Genomic DNA, 11,731 nt, shown 5'->3' on the forward strand with positions numbered 1-11,731 from the left:
AGTTTCCACTAGGATGGAGAAGGGGGCAATCTTTCATATGGCGGTGATCTGGGATAAGGTAACTTGGGTTGTCTATTGGACAGAGTTGGGGTACTGGTGTGAAGCTCATTGGATGGCCCTGGGAGGGGGGGTGGGAAGTCTTGGTCTCTGGGGGGTGGGATTTCCCAGGCATGGTGGTCAGTGTTGCAGGAGGTCATTTGTCTAGGCCTGACAGGGAAATGCTGATGTTCTGCCAGGACAATTTCTGTCCCAGGTTCAGGCAGGTGATGAGGGAAGGGGGAAAGGGAGTGATTTCAGTCCCAGAATCTATCATTCCCACCTTTTGATTTATTTAAAAAGAAAAAAATGGTGGCGGGGGAGGGGGGCAGAGCTAGGTGGGTCAGTGGATTGAGAGCCAGACCTGGAGACAGGAGGTCCTGGGTTCAAATCTGGCCTCAGATACTTCCTAGCTATATGACCCTGAACAAGTCACTTAACCCCCATTGCTTAGCCCTTTCCTCTCTTCTGCCTTAGAATCAATACACAGTATTGTATACAGTATTGATTCTAAGATGGAAGGTAAGGGTTTTAAAAAAAGAAAGAAAGAAAAAATGGGAGTGTGAGATGGTGGGGGGAAGAAGGAAGAGGAAACATTAACCTAAGTAGGGAAATGAGTGATGGTCTTGCTCATCAAAACTGCTTCCTGCTGAAGAAGGGGCAATGTGGCATTTGGTCTCTCATGGTCCCATTTGCATCCCTGTGTCTGGATTGGTGATGATGGTTTTCTGGAAGGATCCCAATAGGATAACATTTTGGAGGAGGAATAGGGGTTTTAGAGGAGGGATATAAAGAAGAGTGGCAGGGAGAACAGCAAAGTTGAAGAGATCAGAAGAAAGGAAAAGAGTGAAAAAAAGGTGAGGTACAGATATGGCTATGCACATTCAAATTTCAGGGGGTTCAATGACCAGTTTACTTGATATATAGGATATCCTAAATATCCTAAATTTGCTATGGGAATAGAAAGCAGGGAAAGGATTTTTGACACTGTTTGGCTTCAGGTAAGAGTCAGTTATGCAGTACCAATTGCACTCTATAGCCAGACTCAGGAATTTGGGGTTCACATCAGTTAGGCAGTGATCCCTTGTCAACCATGACGGCACTGCTATCTTCAAACCTGCTATCTTCAATTTATCAAACATGATAAATTCTGGAAGATATGTGGGGAAATTGGAATACTATTATACTAATGGTGGAGTTGTGAACTGATACAACTATTCTGAAGAGCAATATAGAATCATGACTAAAGGTGCATACCCTTGACCCAGAAATATCACTACTAGGTCTATACCCCAAAGAGATCAGAGATAAGGGAAAAGGACCTACTTATAAAAAAAATAATCACATTTATAGGAAATCCTTTTTGTGGTGGCAAAAAATTGGAAACTGAAGGGATGCCCCTCAATTGGGGAATGATTGAACAAGTTGTGGTATGCGATTGTGATGGAATACCATTTTGCCATAAGTAAGGATGAATTAGATGATTTCAGAAAAATGTGTATGAACTGATGCAAAGTAAAGTGATCAGATCCAGGAGAACAGTGTATACAGTTACAGAAATAATGTATAGTAATCATCTGCTAAGAACCAAAATATTATCATAATGCAAGGATCCAAGACAATCCCAGTGGACTCATAATGAAAAATGCTACCTATGGTCATAGAAGGAACTGACAGAGAATGAATGTAGATGGAACCATTCCATCTCACGTTATTTCCTTCCACATTTTTTTCTTGCATGTATGATGCTATATCATCTTTTATGATCTGAGGAAAATACAAATTTTTATTGTGTCATAATACCTTAAAGGTCATCTAGTTCAACTCTCTCATTTCTCAGAAAAGGAAACTGAAACCCAAGAATGTTCAGATACTTACCCAAAGTCATACAAATAATAGGTGAACATATCAGAAATTGCATTTAAACTTCTCTAATCAAGTTTGGATTGACGTTGAAAAATTAGATATTTATGATCCTATTTGGAGTTTTCTTGGCAAAGACAGTGGTGTGATTTACCATTTCCTTCACCAGATCATTTTACAGAAGAGGAAACCAAGGCAAACAGGGTGAAGTGACTTGCCTGGAGTGACTAAGGTCAGGAAGTGTGTAAGGTAAGATTTGAACTCAGGTCTTCCTGAATCTAAGCCCAGTGTCCAAACCATTGCCCTGCCAAGCTGCCCTTACAAAGTTAGATATGGTTATAAAAGAGGGGCTAAGAACCATTGAATGTAAGAGCTGGAAGGGATCTCCATGTCACCCATTCCAACACATATTCAGAAGGAATTCCTACCACAACATACCTGAAAAGAAATCTCTCTTATTCAGCTACATCCAGTGGCTCCCTATTGCCTCTAAAATAAAATATAAACATCTTTGTTTAGCTTTTAAAGTCCTACACAACCTGAGTCCAACTCTTTTCAGCTTCACTGAATATCACTCACCTCCTGTGTAATTTAGCTGTAATCTAGTCATACTGGCTTCTTTTCTCTCCCTCTCATTTCTGGAATGTGCTTCATCCTCATCTCCACCTCATGGAGTTCTTCTCTTCCTTTAAGATGTAGCTCAAGCACCATCTTTCTGGGTGAAATGTTTCCTGACCTTCCCCTCATACTGAATTACTTTGTATATCTAGAAATCAACACAGGAAGTCATTTATCCACTTGAGGTTTATGTTATATATATATATATATTTTTAAATTTTAAACCCTTAACTTCTGTGTATTGACTTATAGGTGGAAGATTGGTAAGGGTAGGCAATGGGGGTCAAGTGACTTGCCCAGGGTCACACAGCTGGGAAGTGTCTGAGGCTGGATTTGAACCTAGGACCTCCTGTCTCTAGGCCTGGCTCTCAATCCACTGAGCTACCCAGCTGCCCCCCTATGTTATATATTTTTATTCCCTGGCTGCTTCTCCAATTAGAAACTCAGCTCTTTGGGAGAAGAAATGACTTCATTCTTTTTTTTTAAAACCCATCATACCTTCCATCTCAGAATCAATACTGCACAAAGTAAAGGCTAAGCCATAGGAGTTAAATGACTTGCCCAGGGGTCACACAGCTATGAAGTTTCTGAGGTCTGACTTGAACCCAGGATTTCTTACCTCTAGGTATGGCTGGCAATCCACTGAGCCACCTAGCTGCCCCTGGATTCATTCTTTGTATTATATCTCCAGTGTCTAGCACATAGTAGGTACTTAATATTGATTGACTAATTGATTGGTCTAATCCAGGGATGGGCAAACTTTTTAAAGAGGGGGCCAAAGGAAAGGAAATGCTCATCTGTCAGTCTGTTTCTAAGGCAACTCTTTTGAAGTTCCATTGTATTGTATCCTTCTCATTGTATTTGTCAGATTAGGAATAATGTTGCGTGACCAGATAGAACATTTCAGGGGGCCGCATCTGGCCCACTGGCAAGAGTTTGCCCATCACTGGTCTAATCAATTAGTTAATAATAGACTAACAAAAATGATTGGACATTAAGACTTTGCTGAAACCCCTAAAGTGTCTCCAGAGTCAGTTGGATCCAATTTATCATAACTGTCACAGAGTCCTAGATTCAAAAGCTAGAAGGGATGCAACTAGTCCAACCCAACTCCCTCATTTCACAGCTGAAGAAAGAATGCCAGAAGGTTTAGGTGAACCGTCCATGGTCAGAGGGTGGCAAAGCCAGGATTTAAAATTAGATGTAGGGACTTCACTATACTGTCTATTATTGTTAGGAAGGTTTTTCTGAGATAGAACCTAAATTTACTTTTCTCACTGATTGTTCCTACAACTGCCCTCTTGGGTCACAAGGAACAAATGTTATGCCCCTTCCTCCAAGGCAGATACTTGAGGGTGAGCTTCCCGCCCCATCCCTTGTCCAGCCTTCCCTTTTCCAGGACAAACATTGTCATCTTCTTGCCCAGATCCTCCTATGACTGGGTGTTGAGAGCTATCCAACAGCTTCAGGAATCAATAAGGGACAGCTTAGGTGAGAAAGGAGGCAGCTCATGGCTGCTCCCACTGACAAGGAGCATGGAATGTATTTAAATAGTATTCAAAAAACCCAATACACACAAAGCACAAAGGAGTTTGCAGCTGCATAGACATATCATGGTGACAGAATTACCTCACTTTGGGCATATATTATACAAAAGATTTTCTCATGAGGGTATGCCGGATGAGAAAGTCTCAAGGCTGAGTCTTATACTTTCTCGGGAGGAAAACACCTGCTTGGATGGAGTCTTGTCTACCTTTGTCTAATTTTTACGTTCATGATCTAGAAGCAGTTTCAGAGGCCAGGCAGCTTAACTTTCTGCTTTTCTCTCTTAGAGAGAAACTGTTCACCTCTTAACTGCTGATTTGCTAAGAACTTAAACTTTCCAATGAGGCTCTAATGCTTTCTAAGAAAAGGTGTGGATTGTAAAAGGAGTCAAAAGAGAAGTCAAGATTTTTATCTTAGATAAGAAAAATCATACACACAGTTTTACTTACTGTTGATTTTATAATGGGATCCAGATGAAACATCTATTACAGACTCTATTTTTCTCAATGACGTCCAGTTATAAAATGAGCCTCCAGGAGGGGGTCAAATTGGATTAACCAACCTGCTGGCATCACGGCTTTCCAGGGCTCAGGTTACCAGGACCAAACACAAAGGCTGCCTCAGCCTGGATTGGTCACGTAGGGAATCCAGATAACAGACCCTATCAGGGACCCTATTTCCCTGATTCGCCTTCCACATATCACCCTTTTCTTTTAAATTGAATACTGTAAATTCCTTGACTGGTAGTTTGTTATGCAGTACTTAGGTTTTTTATAAAACTTTTATTAATAAAAGAAGCTATAGAGAGTGGTCACAGGTTTTTTGGATATGCCATCCATTCTATGACCTGATTTTCATGTCACAGCTGTAGAGACTTTGCAAACTACAGCTGGTTCTGATGGGATCCATAGATTATGCTAACCAACCAGGTTTCTCTCTATTGCTCTCAACATCTCTTCTTTTGTTTTAAATTGAAGAGATTTTAATTCAACTTGAATTTGTCTATCTGTAGAACTGAGTGATTTAATTATATTTCCTGTATAAATAAAACAAAACCTCGACTCCCATATTATAATTCTGGGGTATTGTTTGTTTCTTTGTATCTGTAATTAGTTATTCCAATTGATGCTCAGAGATTATACAAACAAATTAATTTACAAGACGTTCAAACTAACTTTCATTGAAACAACACTTGGGGTGGGTACAGTTTCTTAAGTAAACAGTGGAACATATTTGCTTGCTATGCACATTCAAATTTCTGGGGCTTCAATTATTATATCACTTTGCTTTGATTATAGCAAAAGGAGGGAGGAAGGGGATTATAACATTGTTTGACTTCAGGTCAGAGTCAGGGATTATTTATCAATGATATCTTTCTTTTGAACAGTGAATCCAATTCAATGATGCACCTGACAAGTATACTTGAATCCAAAAAATGAGTAATATCAGATGCAATTCCAATGACTTTTACCTTAAACAGTAATTATCACCAATAGCATTTGAAAGCTTTCTAAGATTTACATACACAATGAAAAGCTCTAATGTTACAAAATATGAAAAACAAATTTTCTTTTCAATGATTTCTCAATGTTTAAACTATCTGGCAATTTTTTCCAGTCATTCAGAAAAAGACTTAACAACTTTTCTTGGAGTTAAGTTTTCATTAATGTTATCTTGATTAGAGAGGGTTAAGGCAGGGGCTGGTTATTCATTTAACCCATTGTGATAGTCAATTTTCTTTAGGCTTTTAGCTCACAATAGAAATCACATATTATTACAATTAAACATGATAAATTTCTAACAAACAGTTTTTACATATAGTTTATACTTAGACACAGACTTTCACATTTTGTAAAATAAGATACATGATTTGGTAACACTAATAGCATTTTTGTTAAAAACCCAATAATTGTAGCTGCTTTGCTTGCAGTATATTTTCCAAATCATATCAAAATTCAATGAGGCTGCTAATTACCCCTTTAGGTTGTAAATTTACTGTAAGGAAGGGGTTAATAAGTTTGTTAGAAGTTCTAAGTTTTTAAAAGTAAGGAAAAAATCCTTTTCTCAGTATCAGTTTTTATTCTGGTCATTTATGACTATTTAAATTATTGTACTTGTAAGATTTACATGTCTTGATCTTGATATAAAATTATTCTTCACAGATATTGATTTAAAACTTCAGAATTTGCAACCAGGTACCTTGACATATTCTTGTATTTGTAAATAATAGTCTTATTCCAGGTCCTATCAATTTTTCTAGTTAGATGCACTCTTCATTTACACTGTTATAATTCTATATTATGGATTTGAATTCATTACTACAAATCACAAATATTATGAGGATACAAATTAATTTCTTGTGTTTTGATGCATATTAATTTTCAATAGCATTTTACAATAATAGATTAATAATATTTGAATTGTCTTTTTCCTAATAGCTTTAATTATTACATTTTTATTTCAATTCTAATCTATTCAATAAACATTTAAGGACTAGTGAAACAGTGAACACAGGAGGTATAATTTGACTAGGATCTAGTACCTTAAAGGTTAGATTTAAGTTGTCACAATCATTAATATTTGCATATTCTAATATTATTCAAAATGGAGATAAATACTTAAATTGAGCCAGATTTCCGTAAGTTACAAAATTAACATTAGCTACTTATTAATTTTTTCACTTTACTGAGTTTGAATTGGTATAAACTGTCACTCTTCACTAATTACTATTCCACCCTGTTTCTGATGCTCATAGTTTGTTTTTACCCATAATTGTAATTTTAATACAACTTGCATGTCATATACTAGGTTTATATATTGTTCATAATTAAAATGAATTTTTATATCTTAATTAATACAAATTTTTATATCTTAATACAAATGCTGTCCAATTTTCCATATTTATAATAAACTGGATTCTTAAGGCATATATTAATTTTGTATTAACCAATTTTAGAAACTATTTACTCTTTGACTTAGGGTGTCATAAAGCTTAGTACTAGATCAAAGTTTATTCAAGTTATCAATTAACATTTCAGGAGCTTTAAGATTATTTTTCAAAAATTCATGTAGAGTAACATCAATCATGTATCACTTAAACTCATTTTGTCTTCATTGTTTTAGTTTCTGGAGATAATGATAGTCAGAGTTTCTTCTTCCTATGTGTAGAAGGGGTTAAATTATTTTTGAAACCCATCCAAGGCTGCAGCTGCTTTTCTCAGGGCTTTGCAGCCTGATAACTCTTCATGTCCTTTAACTCTTTAGTTACTATACTTATAAAATTTGCATGATTATTTAAAAACCGGATAGTTAATCACTTTCAAATGATTATTAATTAAAACTTCACTGCATTCAACTTGTCCTGATTAAAATCTCTTAATAATGTTTCCTACATATACCAATTATTATTTCAGACATCTGCTTAAAGCAGGATAAAACCTGTAGTCTTGCCTCTCTATACCTTAGGACAAATCTACATACCTGATTAAATATTTCTTTTAAAACTTGAACTAGTATCCTTATATGCTTTACACTTATATTTTGCGATCCTCAAATTCAGTTTGATAAGCATTTTTGGCAAATTTGATTATTTAAATCTGTATTTCACACACTGCAAGTCTTAATAGATAACTTTTTCAATGTAAGTTTTGTGCACATTTAAAATGAACTGAAATTCCATTTTCTAACTGGCATTCAATAAATTTATACTATACCATGAGTACCTATTCAAATCCTTAGTTAATATGTATTCTTAATGAGTTAGAGAAAGGGCTATGAGTTTTGAGAAAAATGATCTCGTTTTTTGACTTTTCAAAAGTACTTCTATCTAAACTGAGGCAGCGTGGATGATTCATTTTTGGCGTATGATTTCCTCATGGGCCATTTTCTGTTTAAAGGGGTCTAATTATGAAATATAAGCCAATGGTATTGTTCTAATAATTTGTAAGTTAAATTTTCATTGACATCAGTGTGATCAATGGTAGATTAAACTCACAGCTGTCCAAAAAATATTTACCACTCTCAGTTAAGCATTTAGCTGAACTGATGGTTCTGATTAGCTAAGAAACCTTTTAAATTGCACTTGTGTACTTCAGTACACAATTCAGACTCATTGTTTTTCTGTCTGAATAAGATTTTTTCTTAGATTGCATTTAGAATCCTTTGCAATTTTGATTAAATATATGTCTCAGTATTTAACTTGTTGGTAGAATTTGGTGGTGGGATCAAATCTGTACCCCGTTTTTGTCTTTATGATTTCTGTGTTCCCTTTCTCATGGCCAGTAAGAAACGGAAGGAGTGTAGACAAATTATCTTGTTGATTCTTACCTTAATAAGAGCAGAGAATATGATCTTTTTTAATCAATTAAATTATCTTAGTGTTTAAAACATTCAGAATTTCATTAGAGATGTTATTTTTCTGAATTTCTCCAAGTCCTCTGTCTGTCTTTCCCATTCCTCCAGAATGAATGAGAAAGAGAGAGACCTATTTTCTCGAAAATTCCATTGTGATCACAGACAAACAAAACCATAAAACTTAAATTACAAACAGATCAGAAAGACACTACGTATAGACACACAGACTGATCAAAGACACATTTCCCGGGCATTTCACACATGCTCTAACAAATAGAAGACATCCTATCAAAAGATCAATAAATCATATCGTACATAGCTAAAGAAATCTGAAGATAAGAGAAAGTTCATTAGTCAGGAAAACAGTTCATTCTAGCAAGGAACTGGCTAAGCTATGATTAATTTTTGGAATAAATTTAGTCATTGGTGGGGCCTGGGGCTGGCCTAGTTTCCAATTTCCCCAAAATCTCTTATCAGGTAATCTGTAACCTTTTCAATGAAATTTGGAATTGCAATTTTTCTTCCAATGGTAACTTTCTCATATCTGGGACACAAAGAGTTAGAGGCATTGAAACAAGAGTTTTGTACAGCCTTTGAGCCCTTAAACATTTCAGAATATGTTTTTCAGAATATGGGCAGTTGGTGACTCAATGGATAGACAGACAGGCCTGGAAATGGAAGTCCTGGGTTCAAGTCTGCCCTCAGACACTTCCTAGCTATGTGATCCTGGGCAAGTCACTCAACTCCCACTGCCTAGCCCTCACCATTCTTCTGCCTTGGAATCAGTACTTAGTAGCAATTCTAAGACAGAAGGTAAAGGTTTTTTAAAAGTATGTAGCACAGGGCTGGGCACATAGTAGGGTTTTTAAGAAATATTTTTCCTTTATTCTTGTTTTGGAGTTCTAGTTATTCATTTGCTTTTGGGGCATCCATTTGCAGCATATGTTAAGCAAAGTCCATCTCTCACTTTCCTCATCTGGGAAATGAAGTATGGGATTGGATAGTACAGAAGGTCTTTCCTAGCTAATATTGTTTATTCTGAGATTACTTCCTAAAATAGAGAAGATTCTATATATTGAAACAGAGGGTGAGAGACAGGACAGCTTCTCCCAAGGGAATATTCCACTGAGCCTAGTCTTTCCTTGTATTGAATTCATTCTAAGAGCAAAGAACAAGTCTTCTACTCTTTCCTCTTTGTTCATTGAACTGAGCCAAAGTTCCTCATCTCACCCTTAGGTGATTTACCTCAATGAAGTAATTTGCATTCTACCTGCTGTTTAGTAAATAGAGTTGGAAGGACCCTTGGAGTATGTACATCTTCCCCAGTTCTATTGTCTTTGGGCAGCTAGGTGGTAGAGTAGATGGAGTGCCATACCTGGAGTCAGGAAGACTCAGCTTCTTGAGTTCAAATCTAGCCTTAGTCATTTACTAACAGGGTGACCCTGGGCAAGTCACTTCACCCTGCTTGCCTTGGTTTCTTCAATTGTAAAATGAGCTAGAGGAGGAAAGAGCCAACCACTTCAGTATCCTTGCCAAGAAAACCCCAAATGTGGTCACAAAGAGTCAAAAACAATTGAACAATAACCACTTGTCATATAGTTAATGAAAATGGACTTTTAAAACCAGAGAATAAGAACCTTGCCTAAGGTCACCAAAGTAGGTTAGTGGCAGAGATGGGATTTAAACCAGGTCCTTTTTTACCCTACTATTAAACCTCCCTGAGAATCTAGGAATTGGAGAAGCCTAGAGCTAAATAGGGACTGAAAGGCAATCTCATCTAAAGTGCTCAGTTTTGTTTGATTGGAGAAGTTACTGGTAGTCTAAGAGTTGATCAGGGCCTTTCATTTAAACATGATCTAGAACAGTGATGGCAAACCTTTTAGAGACCAAGTGACCAAACTATAACCCCACGCCACATGTGAGCCACCCCCTTACCCCAGACAGAAGAGGGAGGAAGCACTCCCAGTGGGTGGCTGATGTGGAAAATGTCCTAAGGCTGGGGGGAGAAGGAGAGAGGAGCAGCCCCCTCCAGCATATGTGCCATAGGTTTGCCAACATGGATCTAGAACATGGATTGCAAAATGATTATTTTGCAGAAAACAATTATTAAAAATTGCATCAACAGGTAATCTGGAAAAAATTACAAATGTTTCAAATGAGATGATCTAGTCTCATTCCCTTGTTTTAGAGAGGGGGAAACAGAGGTCCAGAGGGGGAAAGTAGCTTGCTTGTGGAAACTAAATTGGAATATGATCTCAGATAGCTTCGCTCCATCTCCAAAATTTTCAGTGTGTCTAACTGCATGTTTTCAGTTTCAAGTTTTTTTTGTCTATTCTATTAGCTGATGGAGTTCATTTATTTTCTCTCCCTTCTCTGCCACCCAATGATACCAAAAGCAAATGTGCCATAATATTGGGATAGATTATAGCAGACTCCTAATTTATTCCTTTGCATTAAGAAAAGGTTCTCTGGTAGTGTATACAGTAACAGAAATACTGTACAATGCTCAAGTGTGAAGGACTGAACTATTATTAGCAAAACAAGGTCCCAAGATAATTGGAAGAGACTCAAAAGAAAAAAATGCTATTCACAACCAAAGAGGGAACTGTTGGGATTTCATTGCAGATTGAGGCACTGTCATCTTTCACTTCTGTGTGAAGGAAGTTATTTAGGGGACCTTGATCACTACAACAGAATCTAAGCTCTGTTGGCCCCTGGGGTCAGTGGGAAAGCCAGTAATTAAGAAGGATGAGAATGAGTAAGAGATAGGCATAGAACCTTAGCCAAATGGAGAACTGATTCTATTTAGGTTAATCTTCCCTGAAGGGAAATATATCTCCATCTTCTCTCTCTCTCTCTCTCTCTCTCTTTCTCTCTCTCTCCTTATTAATAAACACTTTCAACTTTGACCAGTTTTTAATTCTAATCCTTTATTTCCTTAATGAGTTTTTTATTAGAGGTGTAATATGAATCTTCTTTATGGAATGGGGAATATGGAAATGTGTATTACCTGAAAGCACTGGTATAACCTCTATCAACCTATTTACCACCTGGGGAGTGAGAGAGGAAGGTAAAGAGATCTCAATCACAAAATGTCAGAAAACAATTGTCAAAATCTTTTCTACATGTAATTGAAAAAAAAAGAAGAGAATGAATTCTCCACTGAAATTGTCCTCTAATTTTGTTGTCATTACATAGTGACCTTGGGCTCTCAAGGGTTTTACCAGAGGGGAACAAGCTCTGCCAGGTTCCATCAAGCTAGAAGGACATATAAGATAAGTTAGAGGAAGCTGAGTAGAGTAGTGGATAGAGTTCT

The sequence above is a fragment of the Gracilinanus agilis genome, chromosome 6 (genome assembly GCF_016433145.1).
Source record: "Gracilinanus agilis isolate LMUSP501 chromosome 6, AgileGrace, whole genome shotgun sequence".
In the NCBI taxonomy this organism is placed as follows: domain Eukaryota; kingdom Metazoa; phylum Chordata; class Mammalia; order Didelphimorphia; family Didelphidae; genus Gracilinanus; species Gracilinanus agilis.